Here is a 14,196-nt window from a genome sequence, read left to right as displayed (position 1 = left end):
GGCAAGCAGGGACTGCCCACAGCCACTAGCAGCATTGTCAGCAGCAGGAGGGGTGGGGGAGTGGTGAGCAGCAGGCGGTGAGTGGGGACCACCCACAGCCACTGTCCGCATTGGCATCCTCAGCAAAAGGCGAGTGGAGACTGCCCACAGCCTCCAGTGGCACATCGGTGGCAAGGAGAGGACGGCGACTGCCTGCAGAAGCCAGCAATGCACTGACTGTCTGTTCTTTTACAGCTTTAAACCAGTTTCTGATCACTTAAACTGGCTTATGTATACTGTCTGTCCTTAACCCCAGTCTCAGCTATATGCCATGCTGAGACAACCTAATTACAAAACAGAGGGGGCCAGGTCCATGTAGCCTGTAACTGCCAGGACCCATTCCTGGGCAGCTTGCTTCAGTGATTAAAGCCCCCATGGTATTAACCCACTTAAGAAAAGAAAGATGAAATAGGCATCTCAGACTCCAAAACAGAATTCCTCTACTTCTATCTCAGGCTTTCCCTTCAAAAAGCATGGACCCCTGTCGTCGTGCCTTGGGTTTTTAAAATGTGAGAAAATGTCCAGGTTTTTGCTTTGCCTCTGTTTTCCTGGGCTGGCTGCTTGGGGCTGGGAGCAGTGGGCAAGGTGATTGGCTGTTGGGGGTCACATGGTCTGTGTGTAGCCCCAGCAAGCTGCTCCCAGGTAAGAGATAAAGATTGTGTGTGCACACGCACATGTGTGTGCGTGTGTGCGTGCGCATGTGTGCACGTGTGTGCGTGCACACATACGCTGCGTAGACAGCAGGGCTGGGGGGGGAAGGGGCTGCAGGTCAGGAACAAGGGGTAGTGGCAGGGCTGGGGAGGGGCAGGGAGCTGTGGGTCAGGAGTGAGGGGCACTGGCAGGGCCAGGGGGCTGTGGGTCAGGCACTGGCAGGGCCGGGGGCAGGAGCTATGGGTCAGTAGTGAGGGCCACTGGCAGGGCTGGGGTGTCAGGGCAGAGGCAGGGCCCAGGTATATCACTGCCCCCCCTCATCATATACCCTACGCCCACAGGTGTCCTTCTTTTTGGTACTGGAAATATGGTAACCCTAGGTGGAGAGTACTGCACATGGAATTGGTAATATGAATAAAAACGGCCAGCAACTGTTAGAATATTGTGCAAGTCAAGATCTACGTGTTACCTACATCTACTTTGCTGGGGGGAAAAAAAGAAAAAAATCACACACACAAAAAAAAAGATATAGTGGAAACATCCAAGGTCGTGGCACTGGTGTCAATTAGTTCTAGTACTGACTAGGCATAACTACCTGAAAGAAATCCTGCATACAAGTCTTATCACAGTGCTGACTGTGACTGACCATGTCTTAGTCTGCTGCAAAGTCAGAATCAGTGTCAAAAAGATCCACCATAGCAAAACTACCAGTCATCCTTGGGTAGACATCAGTTAAACTAAAGACAGAAAAATGCAGAAGCGACTATTCAGTAAAGAAGTTGTGAAAGCAAGTTTACTTAACAAGGCTTGTGAAAGCTTAAAAACTAACAGGTACAATGTTGCTTTAATAGCAGTTGGCAAAAAAATGCAAGCAAAATGCAGACTGGGTTGAAGAACACTGTGAAACCCTTCTACCACTGGTTGAGAACAAAAGGACAGTGCTAACCAACTATAAGAAATCTTTCAACACCATAACCATAACCCAATTGGTCCAGCTGAGAAGCAAACAGCTACACTGAAAGACTCTAAATGGAAATGTCATTACTGATAAAAACAACTTGAGTGTTGGATTAAATACTATGGAATTCTGTGCTCCAGTAAGACTAAAATCAAACACAAATAGCTCAAAGGATTATAGCAGTTCCAAATTATGATAGATTTGGGCAATAAGCCTACATTAGAAAAATTGCAGAAAGGCATTAAAACAATTCCTGGGAACAAGGCATCTGGCAATGACTGTTTGATTGCTGAAATCTACAAATGTGTCAATGACAAATTACTTTGCAGGCTTCATGAAGTTATACTGCTCTGCTGGAAAGAAGCAGTGCCACAAGATTTAAGAGATGCCCAGTTTGTACAATGATATGAAAACAAAGGGGATAGAAGTGACTGTGACAGTGATAGAGGTATCTCCCTATTGAACATCCTCAGAAAAATTCACTCGCATCTTGATCCCTAGGTTGCAATCTCTAGGTTACAGAATCCATCCTATGCTGGAGTACTGCATCCAATTCTGGGCTCCGCAATTCAAGAAGGATGTGGAGAAGCTTGAGAGAGTCCAGAGGAGAACCATGCACATGATCAGAGGGCAAGAGAATAGGCCTTATGAAGAGAGGCTGAGAGCCATGGGACTTCCAGTCTGGAAAAGTACAGACTCAGGGGGGACCTAGTGGCTGCTTATAAGTACATAAGGGGTGTAGATTAGGATCTGGGAGAATGTCTGTTCACCAGAGTGCCCCAAGGAAAACCAAGGACCAATGGTCATAAACTCCTCCAAGACCATTTCAGGCTGGACATAAGAAAAAATGTCTTTACTGTCCGAGCCCACAAGACCGGGAACAGATTCCCTCCAGAAGTGGTCCAGGCACCTACTCTGGACTCATTCAAGAAACGCTTGGATGCTTATCTTGCTGGGATCCTTTGACCCTAGCTGACTTCCTGCCCCTGGGGCAGAGGACTGGACTTGATGATCTTCGAGGTCCCTTCCAGCCCTAATGTCTATGAATTCTATGAAATCTAAATGCCAACGCGTAGCCCTCATTTGTCTGACAAGGTCTCTCAATGCAGTCAGCAGGCAGGGCCTTTTTACTGCTCTGAAGAAACAAACTTCTGAACATCGTTCACTCATTACATCAAGCTATGAAGGCAACTGTAGCGTATGAAAACAATCAAGTCATTCTCCCCTTGTACTCGGCCTTAGTGAGGCCACAGCTGGAGTACTGCGTCCAGTTTTGGGCTCCACAATTCAAAAAGGATGTGGAGAAGCTTGAGAGAGTCCAGAGGAGAGCCACGTGCATGATCAGAGGTCAGGAAAACAGATCTTACGATGACAGGCTGAGAGCCATGGGACTCTTTAGCCTGGAAAAGTGCAGGCTCAGGGGTGATCTGATGGCCACCTATAAGTTTATCAGGGGTGACCACCAGGATCTGGGGGAACGTCTGTTCACCAGAGCGCCCCATGGGATGACGAGGTCGAACGGTCACAAACTCCTGCAAGACCATTTCAGGCTGGACATAAGGAAGAATTTCTTTACTGTCCGAGCCCCCAAGGTCTGGAACAGTCTGCCATCGGAGGTGGTTCAAGCGCCTACATTGAACACCTTCAAGAGTAAATTGGATGCTTATCTTGCTGGGATCCTATGACCCCAGCTGACTTCCTGCCCTTTGGGCAGGGGGCTGGACTCGATGATCTCCCGAGGTCCCTTCCAGCCCTAATGTCTATGAAAATCTATGAAATGCTGACATCAGCAACAGGGTGAAACAGAGGTATGTCTTAGATCCTGTGCTTTTTAACATCTGCTTTTCATTCCTGCTTCTTCATGCATTCAAGAACAGCAATGATGGCATTTCTCTTAAACCCAGACTAAATGGAGACTTGTCCAACATTGCAAGGTTTAGAACAAAAGCCAAGGTAAAAGAACCGGTTCTGAGAGATTTCCTGTTTGATGTGGCCTGAGTTGCCCACAGTGAATCGTCCCTGCAAAATCTCTTGGGCAGATTTTCTGAGTCAGGCAAAAGCTTCAGAATGGCAATTAGTCTGAAGACTGTGATCATGTACCAAGGGGTGGAAGAACCAATATCTGACATCACTCTAAAGGATAAATCTCTTGGTATTGTTGGCAGTTTTTGCTACTGAACTAACAGAATCAGAAGAGCAGCTAAGAATGTCGGGCTACTACAGAAATGGGCATTGATTGAATAACAGTAAACGATCAGTAGAATGACCAGGGAGCTGGGTGGCGAGCAGCAACCATCCCCAGGCACCGCCAACAGTGTCGGCAGCAGCTCATCTCAGGGGGTGCACGTGCACCCGCGTGGACCCCCAATGAGTTGCCAGTGCTTTCTTTTTTCTCACTTTGCTGCCACCCTCTGGATCAAAACCACTTCATGTTGAGCTGCACCCAGTGCCAGATGTTCCCTCCAGACTGGATGGCATTCTACTTGCCCCTCCCAGCTTTCTACATTGATGTTGAATGACTTCATATCACCATAGAGGTTGACTTCACTTTCCAGAGCCATTTCACTGTACAAAATATTCTTGGGGATATGGTCTTCTCCCGTTCTCCTGACATGGATGATATATCACAACCTCCTCTTCTTGATAGTGGTTTCTAAGTGCATCAGTCCTGTGCACTCTAATACCTCTGTGTTTGGGATTCTGTCTTCCCCCTTTATTTTTTGGATCTTACACAGACATCTCATGTGGAAGCTATTCAGTCTCTTGATGTGCATAGCATATGTAGTCCATGTTTCTGAACCATAAAGCAGGGATGACAGCACACAAGTCTCATAGATTCTCATCGTCACCATTGCTGACACTGCTGGCGGTGTCAGCGGCAGGCAGTTGTCAATTGTTGCTGGCTGTCACCACTGCTGCAGGTGGTGTCTGCGGGTGGTTGTCAACTGCTGGCTGGCGCTTGCCACCCTCCCCTCCACCTTGCTGTTGACACTGCTGTGTCTGCCTGCAGGAGCTTCCCGCTCAACCTGCTGCCGCCACTGCCGCTGCCACATGCAGGAGCCCCATGCACCCTGCTGCCATGCCTCTGCCACCTGAGGGATCTCACTGTGTCCCCCATCCCAGCCTCAGGAGGCAAACAACGTTCACGGAAAGCAGCATGCTGTAAACTTGGAGTCCAACTCTGAAAATACACAAATCTGTGCAACTTGTAACAAGCAGTGTCGCTCTTGAATCGGGTTTGTTAGCCACAAATGGATTCATGAAGCACCTGACTAGACCTCTCAGTGTATAGCAAGATCCAGAGGATCAATGGTTTCCGATATATCCAGACTGATATATCTGCTTCCCCTCTTCCTTTACAGATTCTGGGCACAAGTGTGAATTCCTTTGAAATCTAGTTCACAGGGCCTTTCCCCTCACCTCTAAGACTGACCCAGTGATTATTAAATTAGCCAGAATACAAAGCCTATACTTTCCCACAAACTGGACAAAAAGTTTTGAGAAATGCAAAGCCAAACCAAACAATAGATGTCAACACAGATGAATGCTAAGTGCACTTATTAGCTGGAGTCAGCACCTTGCTAAAGTTCAGAGTGCACCAAGGAAGACTTCATCCACATGGGCTCAGTTCATCAGAAGGCTGTGATTTATGTATAAATAAGGTATTCACTTGTGGGATATAAGGGAGAAGGGAGTATAGTATGCAACCTGCTGCAGTCCACTGCTCAAATGACTATGGTCTAAATCCCAGAAGTCACTGTGGAACGGTGGGCCCTGGATTATGCAATGAGGGGCACCCATCTATTTCTTTCCCCTGTTCCAATTGGTCTGGGTCATGCCATAGGGCTATAAGTCTGTGTAAATCCAGTTAATGCTGGTGTTCAACTCAAAGGAACACCTTGCACATATTTAGGTCTTGTAGGCTCAGCCTTCTGGACAGCACATGGTGAGCAGTGGCTAAGATACCCAGAGACGTGTTACACCATTCATTTCTCAAAAAGCATCATGAACACAGGATAGAATAACAGTTTCAGCTCTATCCAGATCTCACACCATTTTGCTTCCACTGATTCCACTGGCATCCATCCTGATTTATATTGGTGGAAGACATGGGAGAATCAGGCCTGGTGTGCTTCAAAAATCTTCTTGAAGGTAGTGGTTTCCTCCAAGCATCTGAATATACCCAGTAGCCTCCCAGCCCAGAATGGAAGTAAGGACAATTCCTGCAGGGCTGCCGCAGTATGACTGACAGTGCAAGCAATGTTGCTCCTTGGATTCTTCAACTTTTTGCTTCTTGAAACAACTAATGTGGTGGACTCGCCAACAGAGCCCAGCATGTCAGCCTCGAGTAATCTCCAAAGTGATTGGTGGAGCATTTCCACCAATCTGATGACGGATTGAAAACTCGTAGTGTGTTTGGTGGAGCATTTTCAACAATCGGGAAGGGATGGAGAGGAGCCTGCCTGAGAGTCCAGCCCCAGCGCTGTACAACGCAGCACAAAGGGCTCAGGCTCTGGGAGCCTCTTGAGGCAGCATGGGTCTGCAACCACGGCAGGCAGCTGAGAGTGTGGTGCATGGAGCCAGGACCCTGGGAGCCATTCGAGGCAGCTCTGGTCCCAAACCCTGGCTTGAGGCCAGGACCCTGGTGCATTGGGACCCTGGCAGCTCAGGTCCTTCATTCCCGGCAAGCAGCCAGGCTTTCTCAGTGCACAGATGGTGCATTATCCAGGTTCTTTTATACATCAATATTAAGCTTTTGGGGTCACCGATGGCAGAACGGTGTGACACCTAGGGTGGTTTTGTGCGCGTCATAAACTATGGAACCCTAATTAGGAGTTCATAAGCTTTGTAATGTTTGGTTTTTGTTTTTAGAGAATGCTACACCATTATTTTTTGTCCAAGTACTACAATTAAAACCACAACCCATCCCACAAAGAATATGGTGGCCTGAAGGGTTAATTCCATTCATCACCCCTAAGTTCCTTTAAAGGGAAGTGGTATCTTAAGGTTTCTATTTCAGAATTAACTGAAAATAAGGGAAGTTTTATGCCTGGGACAACTACTAGAATTTCCAGATGCCCCACATGGCTGCAGCCACCCCCGCCCCCAATCGTCCTCACCCTCTCACATTGCTGAGAGCTGGATTTTTATTGTAACCCCAGGAGACATGTCTAGGAAGCAAAGGAAAGTAACAGCCTGAAAAAAAATAATGGGAAAGAGCATAAGCTGAAATGTGAAAGAGGACAGTAGGTGATATATGAAACCTAGATGCCTTCTTATGAGAGGTCGATGAATGGATTAGTAATACCTCAAAACCATTGCCAAGATTAGGATTGTTTTGCTAGATCAAAATATAGATCTGAGGTTTCTCTGAACTGTTATAATTCAAAGGAAAGCAGGAAGCTGCATAAAACAAAGATGACTAAGACAGCATTAGTAAATTTTATAATAACGCTTAATACTTATTGAGAAGCTAAGATCAAATGACTGCAAATAAAAGATATTATCTTAATTACAAATCACACAGTAACTTTATCCTAAGTCTATTTTCTCAGTCACACAATTAAAAAGAAAAATAATTACGTTTTGGGCACTGACACTGTTTCCCACTGGAAATGTCAATTTAACTTAAAATGGCCTTTTTAAGCAAAGTCTCCTCTACTGCTTCCTTCTGCCTTCATGGAGTTGGTGCTGGGGTCATGAAAAAAATCCTTGTCCATCCCTCATAAAAATCTTCCTGAACACAACACAGCTGATTGGCAAAGCCTGCACTGCTGTCTCAGCAGGTCCTCAGCTATGGAGTTGGACTGTAAGATCCTTATTTTCTGGACTGTGTTATGCAGGAAATCAGAGGCAACTGCTGTTAGGATCCTTCTGTCATAAAATCAAGAAAAGTTTTAAATACTTCTTTACAATTTTGCTAATGCTGCTCTCTACTTACCCTGCAGAACTCCACATCTTAGGGAAGGACATGGAACTGATGTCTTTGAGAGGCTCCTTAAAGTAGTGGTCAGTGAGTTCAGGTTATGTCGGGATCAAGTGCTCCACAGGCTGGCACCATTACAGGTAAGATCTGATGGTGATGTGGTACTGTTCACAATCTCTCTCGACTCAAGTGACAAGTGGCTTTTCTCTAGCTGTGCTGAAGGGGCTAACTTGCATCCTGATGTGGCTGAGTTCAAGCTCTGTGGTGCAGCCTGACAAGAACAGAAATACAGCATGACTACTGAGCACTCAACAAAAGACCATGTCCTATGACCAGCAGAGTACATGCTTTGCCTTCTAAACAGGTTATCTCCACCTAAGGAAGTACGGGCTGGATGAACGAACTGTCAAGTGGATAGAGAACTGGCTGGAACATCAGGCTCAGAGGGTAGTAATCAGTGGCTTGATGTCTAGTTGGCAGCTAGTCTCAAGTGGAGTGACCCAGGGGTCAGTCCTGGGGCTGGTTTTGTTCAATGTCTTGACCTGGAAGATGGCATAGAGTGTACCCTCAGCAAGTTTGCAGGTGACACCAAGCTGGAGGGAGTAGTAGATAGGATTCAGAGTGACCTAGATAAATTGGAGGATTGGGCCAAAAGAAATCCCATGATGTTCAACAAGGACAAGTGCAAAGACCTGCACTTAGCACAGAACAATCCCATGCACCAGTACAGGCTGGGGGCAGACTGGCTGGGCAGCAGCTCTGCAGAAGAGGACCTGGGGGTTACAGTGAACAGTAAGCTTAATGAGCCAGCAGTGCACCCTTCTTGCAAAACCTAACGGCATACTGGGCTGCATTGGTGGAGTATTGCCAGCAGGTCAAGGGATGTGATTATTCCCATCTATTCAGCACTGCTGAGACCACAACTGGAGTACTGTGTTCAGTTTTGGGCCTCCCTCTACAGAAGGATATGAACAAACTGGAGAGTCTAGCAGAGGGCAACAAAAATGTGTGAGGGGCTGGGACACATGACTTATGAGGAGAGGCTTAGGGAACTGGGCTTATTTAGTCTAGAGAAAAGAAGGCTATGGGGGGATTTGATAGCAGCCTTCAACTACCCAAAGGGAGTTTCCAAAGAGGATGGAGCTGGACTGTTCTCAGTGGTGGCAGATGACGGGACAAGGAGCAATGGTCTCAAGTTGCAGCAAGGGAAATTTAGTTTGGATATTTAGGAAGAATTTTCTCACTGGGAGGTTAGTAAAACACTAGAACAGGTTACCCAGAGAGGTGATGGAACCTCCCTCCTTGGAGATATTTAAGACCTGGATAGACAAAGCTTTGGCTGGGATGATGTAGCTGGGGCTGGTCCTGCTTTGAGCAGGGATTGGACTAGATGACCTCCTGAGGTCCCTTCCAGCCCTCATTTTCTATGATTCTGTGACTCAGCAGTACTGATACCTGCTTGTCTAGGCCTGGACTTTTGGCTCCGTGTCTGGTTTCCTTGGTCCTGCTTATTTGTTTCTCGTTTCTTGCATCTTGGGACTTGCTTCTGACTTCATTCTGGTTCCTGCCTGCCTGCTCCTCCAGATTTCAGTCCAGAGCCCCTTGTGCTTCTAGATTGCCTTGCCAGCTCCTCTGACCCCTTGTAACTCCAGGATCTGGTCCAAACTCCGGTTCTCTGAGCTAGCTTCTGGCTCGTGGTTTAGGAAGGTGATTGTCCCATGTTCTGGTCTCATACATCTGCAGCTGCCTGCTCCAGAGCCCCCAGTCTGGATCCCTACCCCCTGTTCCTGACCCCCCTTGGCCAGTGGTTCAACCCATGGTGACCACCTATGCCTCAGCAGCCTGATGCACTGGCTCCTGATCCCCTGGATCAGAGTTGTACTTGGAACTCTTGTTACCCACCCTTACCTTTTTCTGATCCTCTAGGTTGTGCCCCCTAGAGACAAGTCCTCACTGCCTACGTTCCGGTTGTGCTCCTGATTAGAGTAAATACATATCTTATCAGAATAGTACCTGATCCTCTCATAGTAGAGCAGTCACTTCAAATAATAAAGATTAGTGAAGGTAGAGAGCTACTTGGCACATGTACATGTGCAATTAATGCACTGTAAGCTTAGCGCACAGTAAAATACTGTAAGCTTTCCCTGGCAGGGTGTCTACACGATAGGTGGATTAATGCCTGGGTGGGGTGGGGTGGGGTGGCTCCCCACCACTGCACACACCCCCAGGGGAGGTGTGTGGGGACAACTGCCCCCAATCTATGCACAGGGCAGAGGCAAGCTGCCTGCTGTGGGCTGCAGCTCTGCACCCTGCTGCCTTTGCCCTGGGAGCCGCACTCGGGCTGTGCCGCATGTCCTCTGACTGCCCAGCAGGCAGCAAGAGGCACACATGGTATCACACAGGTCCTGGGGCAAAGGCAGCAGAATCTGCCTTTCCTAAAGCAGTTATTTTGTTCAGTTTTGTGTGTGGCAAAATTGAGTAATTAATTTCGACAGCACATATTGTGCTTTATTTATTAGTGCACTGTGTAAACATTTAACAGATTTATTTATTAATGCTTTTTGATACAATCATGTTTATAATGGGTGTGGGGGACCTCCAATTTTGTGTTTGCCCAGGGCCCCAATAAATGGTAATCTGCCTACACATGCACCCATAGGGAGCAAATTTGCTCCAGAGGGGAGCTGTTCAGTGCACAGCCACTCCAGCTTACTCCCACCCTAGTGTCCCATCCCTGCCTGCTATAGCAGGCAGAGGGATCTCTAAACTCCCCTGGATGCCAGCCCCAGGCTGGCAGGGAGCACTGGACTCAGGCCGTGGTCTCTAGAGGGTGGGGGAAGCTGTCTACTAATAGATTGGACTACTGTGCAGTAAAGCATCTCATGTACACACACCCACTGAATCCTAATCACATTGTGTCTAAGAAGCCTTTGCACAAGTTTTCCCCACAGGATATTCTTTAATACATCTCCTAATCTAGATTAAAAGGTAAAGTGTCTACTAGCTCCCTTTTGGGACCAGTTCTTCATTGTCATTAGTAGGAAATATTTCTGTGACATTAATCCCAAATTGTCTTAATATCATACTGCTACTTTGAGTTATAGCTCTGCAAATTCATAATTTTTATCTTCCTTTTTACTGGTTAGGGTTTAGATTTCTTCAGACTGGCTCACAGCAATAAGCAAGTTGAAAGCATGTGGGTAGCAAAGTAATGTGGGGAATAGCCACTGTGTGCTGATTGGTGGAAACCTGTGGCATACCCATGCATGAAAGCTTGTCAATCACACAGGGAAAAAAAAACGTAAAAACTTAAAAATAGCCAAAGAAGCTTAACACTTGGGAAGCAGGAGAAGCAAACAAAACCCAACTACCGTGATTGCAATTCGCAGTGCCATGACAATGCCTGGCCAGCCGAGTCATCGTGCATCATTTGGAAGGGCTACGCAAGGATACGTTTACAGGCTGTTTGGAGTTTTGGTATTGCTTAAGGTTCTCAAACGCTGACAGACTGCAAATCACCAAGTTAAAATGATACAACCTTAAGTACTACCAGCAATGTTTTGTCAGAAAGGAATTTTTTAAAAACTGTTAACACGTATCACTGACGGGATGTCTGCATACCACTGGTGGTACCCATACCACAGATTGGGAACCACTGCCTTAAGCATTGTTAACTGGATTTGAGACTACTCTAGTCTCACTGATCAGTTTATTCCATCCACACCACTCCTTAATCAAAATTAACTACAACACTAGGTAGATGCTGCTTACCAGAAATAAACTCTCTTCCCTCCCCCCACCATCAACTCTCCCTCTGATGCTGGCAGCCAGTTCTGTCCCCTCTCTTTTTCCCCTGTTCTGCTACCAGAAGATAGTGGAGGTCCATGGTATAGCCAGGTGGTCAAGCACCCAGCCCACCACTCTAAAAGTTGAGCTCCACTGACTTAGACTGTAAGCTGAAAAGAGTAGAAGAGTGAAAAAATCATTCTGAAATGGAGAATGAAGAAATTAAATCCTAAAGAGCACAACCAAAGGCAGTATAGTTGGCAGGGAGCGAGGGAGAGAAGCAGCAGGCTCTAAAAGACATATGGCACGAGCAGGTAAAGGCAAGGATGTCATGTGTAGCTAGGAAGGGTAGGTGGCATAAATGCACAGGGAGCCACCTCAACAAAAAATTAAACAGAAGGCAGGGTTGAGACTATCAGTGTCACTGTAGGCAGGTCAAACCCCGCAGGGGGGCCTGGGAGTATCTATCCAGTATGCAGCAGCTGTGAAATAAAATGAGAGTTGGGATGTAATGAGTTAGAAAACAACACTGTGCCAAGGCTATAATGCAGTTATTTTAGTCAGTGGGATGCCTTTGTCCAGACCACTTTGTCAGTTCATTTTGTAAAAGGGATTGCAAGACTGGAAGGGGTCCCAAGGTAGGTAAAGGAAGTCAATAGCATCAGAGGACGTTGAAAGATCAGTAACTAAAAGATGTGGTGGGGACATATGAAAACATAAATAGGAAGGCTGTCAGTTGGGTGCCTATACTTACCTTCTCTCTTACCAAAAGGATAATACTGCCCCCTTGTGCAACTGCTCCTTGCTCTAAACAGGCCAAGCCTCCTGTGGAAAAAAATAGTACATGATCATATAATTAAAGGCTGAGCCATAAGGCATAAGACCAAAGACAGGGGCTGAATTAAGAGTGCATGAGCAACAATTTCTTAACTTACATGTGTTTGAACTTCTGAATCTAAATATCTTTTGACAAGTTTTTTTTTTGTGGGGGAGGAGGGAGGTGTGCTACAACTCCCTAGGCCTTTTTTTTCCCTTTAAAAAAGGTAAAACCAAAACTCACTTTCACTCTGTTAAGTGTGAGAAGAGTTCCTGATCTATTTGTTAGGGGGATGGGGAATAGAATAGGGCAGGCAGGGAAATGTGGCCTTTCTACACTTCCACTACAGTGGATCTAGCAGAGCCCATATCTGGATGCTCCCAGAGTACTGAAAGGTAGAGATGCTGCTGGTTTGGAGGTGTAGGCCTTCCTCTTTCAAATGTTCACTTTTACCTGTTGTTTTGACAAGCTGTCATAGTTCTCCTGAAGAACCCTGGCCACATACAGGACAGGGAATTTTTAACAGGTTATAATTCAACTAAGCCCACCAGGAATAATATAATGGGGTAAAGAAAAGGCATTTCCTTAAGTTGGACGTTTCTTCCTTGCCACTTTCAAAGGGGTGCTGCAAACAGTGCAGGTGTTCAGGCCTTTACAAAGCTTGAAAGAATATTGCATCAAGGAAAATGTTTGGTAATTTGAATGTAAGTGTCACTGTCAGCTGCTTGGATAATACGCTGTCTGTTCCTGAGCATGCCAGGAACACTCTGTTTGAGGTTACAAGAAATTTCCCAAGTGGCTAAACTAGGCAAAACTTTTAATCTATCGAAGACATTACCCTTAATAGTATGTGATGTTGCCAAAGCAGTTAAGAGTTAAATTTATTGAAATGAGTAATTATTAATAAATAAACTTCAAAACAACTGAAAGATTTGTATTTACAAGTCAAAAAAAGCAGAAGAACTTCATAAATTGTTCCAGAAGTAGATGCAAGGTGTTTTAGTGATATCATCAACTATATAACTGGTCCAGTAAAAGATACCACAAAAAGCTGTTCCTTTTCTTACATTTCCTGGACTATCACAGCCACAACACTGCAACCCAACTCCCAGAAAAAAAGGTCGTTTTATTAGAAATGATCAAAATTCAGGGGCAGAGCTGATATTGAAACAGATGGAACAAAAAACAAACAAACAAAAAAACCCCAAAACAAACCCCCAAGATTAAGGCCTCTCAGAGGTTTTCATGACAAAGGTAATAAAGGCAGATTAAGTGGTTGGGCTTCCAAAAAAGACAAAGAAAATACTTAGGACTTACAGCAAATAGGGCAGCAATAAATAAAAGCAGAAATTCACACCTTTTAAAAATCTGCATACTTCACAAACCCTAACACATCAAGAATTAGGGAGTTCCCAACAGTGAACAAGTTTGAATTGAAAAGTTATGCAAGACAAAATCCCGGAAACCATTAAAATTCCTTCCTAATAACAAAGCCTTGGGCCCCAAAGGCTATCCAAATTAAGTTTATAAACTATATTCTCAAGAAATTGCCATCTTGAACAAGGTCAATAACCAATATTGGATTCCAGATCCTGCCCCCAACTTTCTATGATACAGTCATCACCCTTTTTTATAAAGGCAGGGGGGATGACTAACATGAAAGTTACAGGCTGATCTCTGTTAAATGCAAATTTCAAAATTCTATCAAAAACTACAGCCAACAAATAAACACTGCTAATTGAACCACGATAAATCCAGATCAAGTTGATTTATTCCTGACAAATTTGGATTGGAGAACATCAGAAGAAACAAATGATAATACACAAAACAAAGACCTCCAAAGAACAACAGCTAATTGTTTTCATTAGAAGCCAGGAAAGCATTTAGCAGGATTGAACTGCCTTTTCTATTAGTCTTTCAGTAAAAATGGGTTTTACTGGAAGTGTTATTTGAATTCTTTATAAATTATAGATTCCAATTAACAATAACCTCATTGAGCCTTTTTGGTTAAAGGGGACA

This window comes from Crocodylus siamensis, chromosome 2, assembly GCF_052110815.1.
Source record: "Crocodylus siamensis isolate JL-2025a chromosome 2, ASM5211081v1, whole genome shotgun sequence".
Taxonomy (NCBI): Eukaryota; Metazoa; Chordata; order Crocodylia; family Crocodylidae; genus Crocodylus; species Crocodylus siamensis.
The sequence above is the reverse complement of the archived record's forward strand: the minus strand, read 5'-3'. Positions refer to the sequence as shown.